General features: G+C 57.6%; 1 protein-coding gene and 1 long non-coding RNA gene across 2 annotated transcripts in view; one reads left to right on the forward strand and one right to left on the reverse strand.

Annotated features, from left to right (window-relative positions):
- LOC308518094 (melanoma-associated antigen B4-like) overlaps positions 1–8,104 on the forward strand; it is a gene marked incomplete at both ends in the record, with an annotated part of 362,175 nt that overhangs the window by 75,594 nt on the left and 278,477 nt on the right. The gene's annotated exons all lie outside the window — the stretch shown is intronic.
- LOC308518147 lies at positions 241–6,628 on the reverse strand. Its single transcript, XR_013995922.1, has 4 exons — positions 6,523–6,628; positions 4,677–4,902; positions 2,331–3,045; positions 241–2,081 (listed from the first exon to the last, which is right to left on the reverse strand). It is a non-coding gene; the product is annotated as an uncharacterized lncRNA (long non-coding RNA).

An 8,104-nucleotide genomic window follows, 5' to 3' on the forward strand; every position in this document is an offset into this window, starting at 1 on the left:
GGGCGGTCCCGCCTGCGGCAGACAGCTCAGCGGCATCTGGCCTCTGCCCATGGTGTGGCGGTCACTTCCTGGCCTCTGCCTGTTAGATGACAGCGCATCTTCCCCTCCGTGATGTCACCCCGAGCCTCACCAGGCCTTGCCGGGTCACCCCTGGCGAGAACCGCTCACTGGAAACACTCTCAGACCCAAGTACAACCATATGCATGTTTATGACATCATTCTCGGGTCACACAAAAGGATCAACTTAAAAATCAGCCTGCTACGGCTGGTCCAGCATTTAATCGACTCACCCCTCATCCCTGGGCAGGGCCCGACCAAATGATTTCGGGGCCCCACACGGGCCGTGGGCCGGGAGTTCCCACCCTGCTCCACAGGGCAATACAGATGTTCAAATCGCTTCCACAGCCCAGAGACGTGGCCACGGCACTTAGCAAAGCCTGGCTGCTGTTTTGGAAACAGGCCTCAAACCCCGATGGGGAGTGACAGGTCTAATGTTTTCCTGCTACTCTGTAAATAGCACGGCGTTCTCACGAACAAGTCACAGCGTTTTGTATAAACAGAGCCCGGCCTCCTCTGCAGCGGAGGGCAGCCCTCGTGAGCTCCTGTGAGAACGCGCCGGCTCGACCCAGAACAGCCCACGCGGGGTCCACTGTTCAGCCCCGATGATCACCAGGCGGTCGGGGTGGCCGAGTTCCCACAGCCCATTTCCTGTAAAAATCCCAAGTGACTGACAGGGAGGGCGGTGCCCAGGAAAAGTCAGGGGGGTCGTTTAGCACAGCAGCTGTCGGCAGCCTCCCAGGCGACGTGGTCAGGGCCTTTCATCGGGGGGTCGGTGAGGCCGCTGCCGTCTCCAGAGCACCCTGGCTGTGGCCCCCGTCTCGCCACGAACAGGGAGTGTGGCGAGACGAGCGGCCCGCGGATCGAGGGGTGACCCTTCTCCAACACCTGTGATCCGCGGAAGCCGAGGGGGAACGGTGGCATTGTATGTGACCTCTTTCCAGAGGCAGCCTGGGCAACCCCTGCCTGGCTGCAGTGGCCGTAACTGGCGCTGTGTCCCATCCCTGGTCGGTAGGTCCCTCCCAGGGGTGGGGCCACTTGCTAGGGACAGGAATAGGCTAGTTGCTATTTTAGAAAACTGGCCTCAACTCCCCAGAGTGACATTTCTGATTCTCTCCTCCCCTGAGTAACTAGAACCAAGTTCTCACAGATGCATGGCTTCTGTCCCTCAGGACTGAGTCAGGAGTTGGAGACACAAGTGGCCAAAATGCAGCTCCAGTTCTACTCTGTGAAAAGGGGGTGTGGACTCCGCTGCCGGTGAACATGCTGGGTCACTCACAGGAGCGAATGATGCTCTGGACCAGCATGACGCTCACTGGGTCAGATACCCAGCAATCGGTGACTCGGGTCATGTTCAAGGGCCCCGTGGTCAGAGGGGTAGAGGTACACGTCCAATGCCAGAGAGGAACAACATGATGGGCCATCACATCAGCGTGAGAGACTCCGGGAGTCCTGTGAGCAGCTCCAACCACCTGCGGGTTCACAGCCACTGTCCGAAGGGTTTACTGGTAAAAACCCTGCGGCCAACTGGGATGGGCTGGACTGTGCTCCACCCAAATTCCTATGTTGAAGCTTTAACTTCCTCTACCCTCTGAGTTCTTAGCTGAGACCCTTGTCATAGAAGACGGATCCAGAGGAAAAAAATGAACAGAAGTGGATTAGCATGCATATATCACACATACATGGGCGATACCCAGTGAAAAAGTAGTAACTCTGCACGGTGGCTTAGAACTCCAGCTTAAATTTCATCTTCAGCTAAAGACAAACAACAACAAAAAACAACACGTGTGGGTGGAGGCCAGTGATGGGGCCGTTAGCAGGAAAGGCAAGGTCAAGAGGGTAAGGCTTGTCCTGCAGATTCGAGGAAGTTCCCTTGTGAATTAGTCACCCGCCGTCAGGGGCAGCGGAGTCACCTTACAACAGTGTGTTCCCACACAGACGCAAATGTCCATCACGAAAGGGAAACTTTGTTTTCAGAGCATCTATGTCCGCTGTTTCCCACAAATAATCAGCTCCAAACAGCCCTATGGCAAAGAGGCATCGTTTGGGGGTCAGGGGGAGCATATTCTCCCTTCAACATGTACTTATCCCCCTGGCTCTTTCCTCAGGGTCACCTTGGGCTGCCCGTGCCCCTGCCCCTCCATTGAAGATGACACCTTCCCCAAAGGCTCTACCCTCTCTGCCCTTCCAAGCCCCAGGCCAGGAGGTGACAGCAGCTCTGTGGACACCGCCCTGGGCCACCGCACTGTCTCCGCTGCCTCGCCCGTGCTCACCTGCTGCACACAGTGACTCTGCAGTCACTGCTGTGAGGGCGACATCTGTGTCCTGGGCTGATGGCACCATCCGTGATGGAGGCGTGACATCTGTGTCCTGAGCTGATGGCGCTGTCCTGTGTGTGACGGAGGCGGGACATCTGTGTCCTGGGCTGATAGTGCTGTCCTGTCCGTGACGGAGGCGGGACATCTGTGTCCTGGGCTGATGGCACTGTCCTGTCCGTGACGGAGGCGAGACATCTGTGTCCTGGGCTGATAGTGCTGTCCTGTCCGTGACGGAGGTGGGACATCTGTGTCCTGGGCTGATGGCGCTGTCCTGTGTGTGACGGAGGCGGGACATCTGTGTCCTGGGCTGATGGCGCTGTCCTGTGTGTGACGGAGGCGGGACATCTGTGTCCTGGGCTGATGGCGCTGTCCTGTGTGTGATGGAGGCGGGACATCTGTGTCCTGGGCTGATGGCGCTGTCCTGTCCGTGACGGAGGCGGGAGACTGAAGGACACCCCCGCCCCTGCTCCTGGAGAGAGGGTCCCAGGTGGAGTGCCTGCGTCTGGGTGAGCGATGACTGTAATGTGCCGTCTGTGATCAGGAATCACTTGCTTAAACAATACTGTAGGCATCTTCATGTCGTCTGGGCATCTAACTGTATTTTTAGTGCCTGTGTCTTTTAAGTCTTTATCCTCCTGTTCCCGTTTCTGTGAATTCTTGGAAAGAAGGCCTGTTATAGAAGATATACTTCATCTCACTATATACCCAGAGGTCAGCGATCCCTGACCCTGTGCCCTGAGTCTCACTCTAAAATCTAGAAGGTGAGCCCCGAGCTCCCACCCGACGAAACCCCCCCACGGCTCCTCTCTGCTCGCGGGCTCATCAGACCCGGCAGGGAACCGGCAGGGACCCAGCTTCCTGCTCTGAGGCTCTCCCTGCCCTGTCCTGTGTGTCTGAGAGTAAGTCACAGCCTGAGCTTTGGTAACCACAGTGGCCGACGGGCTGGCGGGCTGCCTCCACCCTCCCAGTCAGCATTCGTTTAACCTCACTGCCCTTGGCCACGGGTCTGCGGTTTCTAAGGAAACTGCATGGGCCCCATCAGCAGTTTCCATGAAGACCCGCCCAGAACCTTCCCCACCGACATTCCTAGCTCACGCAGCCCCTCCCCTTAGAAAAACAAGCTCCAGATCTCACAGGAGGGCTTCGCCTGCTTTCTCACTGCTCTGACGCTGGTCTGAGTTGTCCCCTTTTTTTCATTTCTCACTTAATATTGTATTCAGGGGACAGCAGGCAGGCCCCCCCTCAGGCCCCCAAGTGGCTGAGAGAGCGAGGCAAGGGGGCTGGCCTGGCTTCACTGGGGTGGTGGGTGGGACACAGTGTGAACTCCGGCCAGGCCAGTGCCCCTGGAAGGAGCACGTGGGCATCCTATCAGCTTGCCTGGGGGAGGGGGGGAGGAGGGAGGCGGTGGCTGAGCAGCCGTCAGCACACGTCAGAAAATGCGGTCAGACTCTATCCCATGTGGCAAGCAAGGGCCATCTCAGAGCGACGCATACCCCATGATGGCATTTATACGACATCTTGGAAATGACGCAGTTTGAGAAACGGAGAGCATGTCTGAGTGGTCGCCAGGGCTGGGATGGGGGAGGGGGAGCGGGGGGCAGGTGGTCCCGGTCGGCAGCACGACGGATGGTCACGTGTTGGGACGGTCAGGACCCTGACTGAGGTGGTGAATACCCGAACCTACGCAGGCGACAACATTGCGTAGAACTTAGCACACACACGTGAGTGCAAGTGCAAGCGAAAGCGGGGAATTGAAAACCACGGAGGGACTGCATCCCCGCCAGTGTCCTATGGGGAGAGTGCACTTCAGGGTTGCACAGTGTTACTGCCAGGGGCCCTGGCCAGGCGGCTCAGGGGGTTAGAGTGTCGTCCCGATACACCACGGCTGTGGGCTCAAGCCCGGTCAGGGCACATTCAAGAATCAACCAATGAATGCACGAGTCACTGGAACAACTAATCTCTCTCTCCCCCCTTCTTCTCTCTCTAAAATCAGTAAATCAAATTTTAAAAACTTTAAGAAAAAATTGTTGCTGCGGGGGAAGCTGGGGAGTGGGTACATAGGATCTCTCTATAGTAATCCTCAAAACTGCCTGTGAACCTAGAATTATCTCAGTAAAAACGTCAATGTCAATGATTGAATTAGGGATGAGGCCTGTGGGGCCCTTCGGGGTGAGAGGGAGACCAGGGCTGAGTGCCTGCGAATCGAGCCGACTGCCCATCCGGCCCGGCCCCGGCCCTCCCCAAGTCCCCCTCAACAGCGGGGCAGCCAGCGTGGGGCAGACATTCATCTTTAGAACGAACCTGCCTGACAACAGGGACGCATCTGTCTTTTCCATCCTGCACCGGCCCCGAGACCAGTGCCCGGCACGTGGTGGACACCCGCCGTCTCTGTAAATGACGTGTGGAGTGGGTGCCCGTACTGGTTCCCGTCCTTCCTCGCCCCCTGGTCTCCCTGCAGGCTCGCTCCGTCCACCCCGCTGGCCGGAGGGATCCTGGCCTCGCTGGTGCGTGTTCTCTCAGCGGCAGTCTGTAGAGTTGACCGATGATTATGGGTTAGTAGAAATGGAGGCCTTTTCTCTGGTTTTGCAACGAGCAAAGGAAAATGCCCAAAGGGCCCACTTGGCAGCTGCCTTCTGGGCGTCTCTGACTCCCCTTTTCTCTTACCCCTTTCCCTCTGGTTTCTGGATTCCAGAACTTGCCAGAACCAGGACTGGAGGGAGGACAAACCACTGTAAAGTCTGTTAAGCTACATCCTGGGCCTCTGGGAACTGAGGCACGCTGGCTGGGCTTGACTTGAAACACACACACATAGAATTCTCATCTTAGGTTCCAATAAAATGTAAGTCCTGGCATCCCAAGACTTCTTCAGACTTCATTGGATTAAAAACTGAAATGATTTCATATAGCTCTGAGCCTGGTAATTCTGATTATACAAGCCATACACAGGTAAGTCATGGATTGTACCACTCTATCTATATATGTAAAAGCCTAAGCGGCCATCTGACCGTTCAACCGGTAGCTATGATGCACACTGACCACCGGGGGGCAGACGCTCAACGCACAGGCATGGAAACATGGAACAGGCTGATGAATCTCAGAGGGAAGCGGGGAGGGGAGAGGGCGGGAAGAGATTAACCAAAGATCTTACATGCATACTAGAGGCCCGGTGCACAGATTCGTGCACCAGTGGGGTCCCTCGGCCTGGCCTGCGCCCTCTCACAATCCAGGACCCCTCAAGGGATGTCAGACTGCTGGTTTCGGCCCAATCCCCGCAGGCCAGGCCAAGGGGCCCCACTGGTGCATGAATCCATGCACCGTGCCTCTAGTCATATATAATAAATTATACACACAGTGCAGATAGTATTTTATGTGTAATGATGGGTTATTAAATGGAAATAGCAAAACTCAAGTAAAAACACCCATCTGGCACCTGTAACCATGTCTATGGATTTTCTCCCTGCATCATGCTGGCCTCTCTGGCTATTAGGAACCTACTGATCTCAGCCATCGGTGTTTGCGGCAAAGGAGCAAAGGAAAACCTCTAGAATCCCGACACTCGCAGGTTCCCAAGGCCACCAAACTGTGAGCACCTTCCTACCCTTATCCCACCCCACCCCACCCCACCCCACTGCCACCCCCACCCCACCCAGCCTCACCCCCATCCCCACCCCGCCCCCACCGGCTGCCTCCTCCCTGCTGCACTGGAGGCCCCTGCCCAGGTCCCAGCTTTGAACTCTGGCTGGAGGCTCCGTCATCCTCCAACTCTGCACCTCCCTCATCTAAACATCTCCACGGCTTTCGCGCTGCCAGGCTCTGCCCTGGGCGACGAGCACGTGGGCATGGCCTGTGCTCATGGGCAGGGCACTCTGATGTTCGTATGGAAAATAATAACTAATCAATAATAACACGAGAATAAACTCCGCATCTCGCACGCTCACACCTGTGACCCCGCGCTGGGCGCCCGGTAGGTGCTGAGGCCGGACTTGGCAGAGCTGCCCTGGGCCCGTTTCCTGGTCTCCGCCGGACACACGCCGCCCTGGAACCGCGGGTGCTCCAGCCCGAGTAACCCGAGCTAGGCTGGGTGCATTAAATGACTAACCGTGTCTGCGTGTGGACGAGCCAGGCTGTGGGCGCATTAATGACTAACCGTGTCAGCGTGTGGACGGCAGACGCAATACCGGCATGACTTCGGGGTCCACCTGGCAAAGGCAAAAGCATCCCTTGTTCCTCAGGAAAATATGTTGCTTTCGTTCAACTCTTGTCTTTAAAAACGACTGTGTGGTCGTTGTTTTGTAAGTTCCCTGAAAGGGAGGAAAATTCACCTTGCAATCTTCCCGCAGCCACCCCCTCCCAGGCCCGGGGCGCCCGGGACAGACCAGGATGTTCCCTGCAGGTGTCCCCGCCCCAGCACTAGGCTCTGGGATTCTCCCGGGGCCCCACAGTGCACTGCCTCCGCCGCCTGCCCCCCGACTCCCCCTGATCACCTTACAGGGTGGTTTCCCGAAGCTTGAACCCCCCCAGTTTCTCCGACTCTCCAAGTGCAAGCCTCGCGCCCCGCCCCCCGCCCCCACCCGATGGATTCACATAAACCAGCTGCTGACAGAGGGCGGCTGCGGGCGCACCCATGAAAGCTGCATTCATGAAAGCACATAGACCAGACTGGCTCCTGGTCCTGTACCCACTTTCTTTGCTATTTAACTTAAATGTACACATGTAATGGCTGGCAAACAGGTCTGCTACGATCCCCGGCCTGTGAGGGCGTGCCTACGGGCACGATGCTCGACCTCGGGGCACGCTCAGTCTAGTTAGAGAGAGAAGGGAGCCGACTGTGACTAACAAACAATTACCTGCTAAAACGATACGGTGCCGGCCAGCGTGGCTCAGGGGTTGAGGTCGACCTATAAACCAGGAGGTCACGGTTCAGTTCCCAGTTGGGGCACATGCCCGGGTTATGGGCTCAGTCACCGGTGTGTGGGGAGTGCAGGAGGCAGCCAATCAGTGATTCTCTCTCATCATGGATGCTTCTATCTCTCTCTCCCTCTCCCTTCCTCTCTGAAATTAATAAAAATATATTTTAAAAAAAAACAGAAACAAAAACTATGGGCGGTGACTTCGAAAGGACCAAGTAGCTCCCTGGTGCCAGTCCTTCCTCCCTCCCCAGTGCCCGCCTTGCCCACGAGGGATCGTCATAAAGAAGGGCGTTCAGCTGCGGGAGATGGAACCGAGGCGGGAAGTGAGGACCAGAGTCCAAGGGTCCAGGGACATCGCGCAGGAGCAGAGCAGGGACAGCAGGGATGCATCCGGGCCAGGGGTCCTGCTCTGGTCCCCGAGTTCCTCCCCCTGTCCCCCCCCTCCCCCCCGCAGCAGCTTCAGGCCCTGCGCCTGCCCGCCTGGGGTGCCGCCTTCAGGGCAGCGGGAGGACTGGGTGGCTCAGCAGGGGCTGAGTGGCTGCACCAGGAGGCAGGCGCTGGGACGGGCCTGGCCTCGGCTGCAGGGCCGGGACAAGGAGGAAAGGCCGGCGTCTCCGGCCCAGAAGCTGTGGACACGGCACAGGTCCTACCTCCTGCCCGGGTTCCAGGAGGGAAACGCCTCCCTCAGAGGAGGTGGGTCTCCTTCTCCCGGGGCGGCCTGGCCCGGAGCTGGCAGGTTCAGGCGTCACCTGCAGCTGACATGCTGCGTCACAGCCACGAAGCCGTCAGCCTGGAGCAGGGGCCGGTGACCAGGTGCCG

Source organism: Myotis nattereri (genome assembly GCF_964212035.1).
Source record: "Myotis nattereri genome assembly, chromosome: 4".
Taxonomy (NCBI): Eukaryota; Metazoa; Chordata; class Mammalia; order Chiroptera; family Vespertilionidae; genus Myotis; species Myotis nattereri.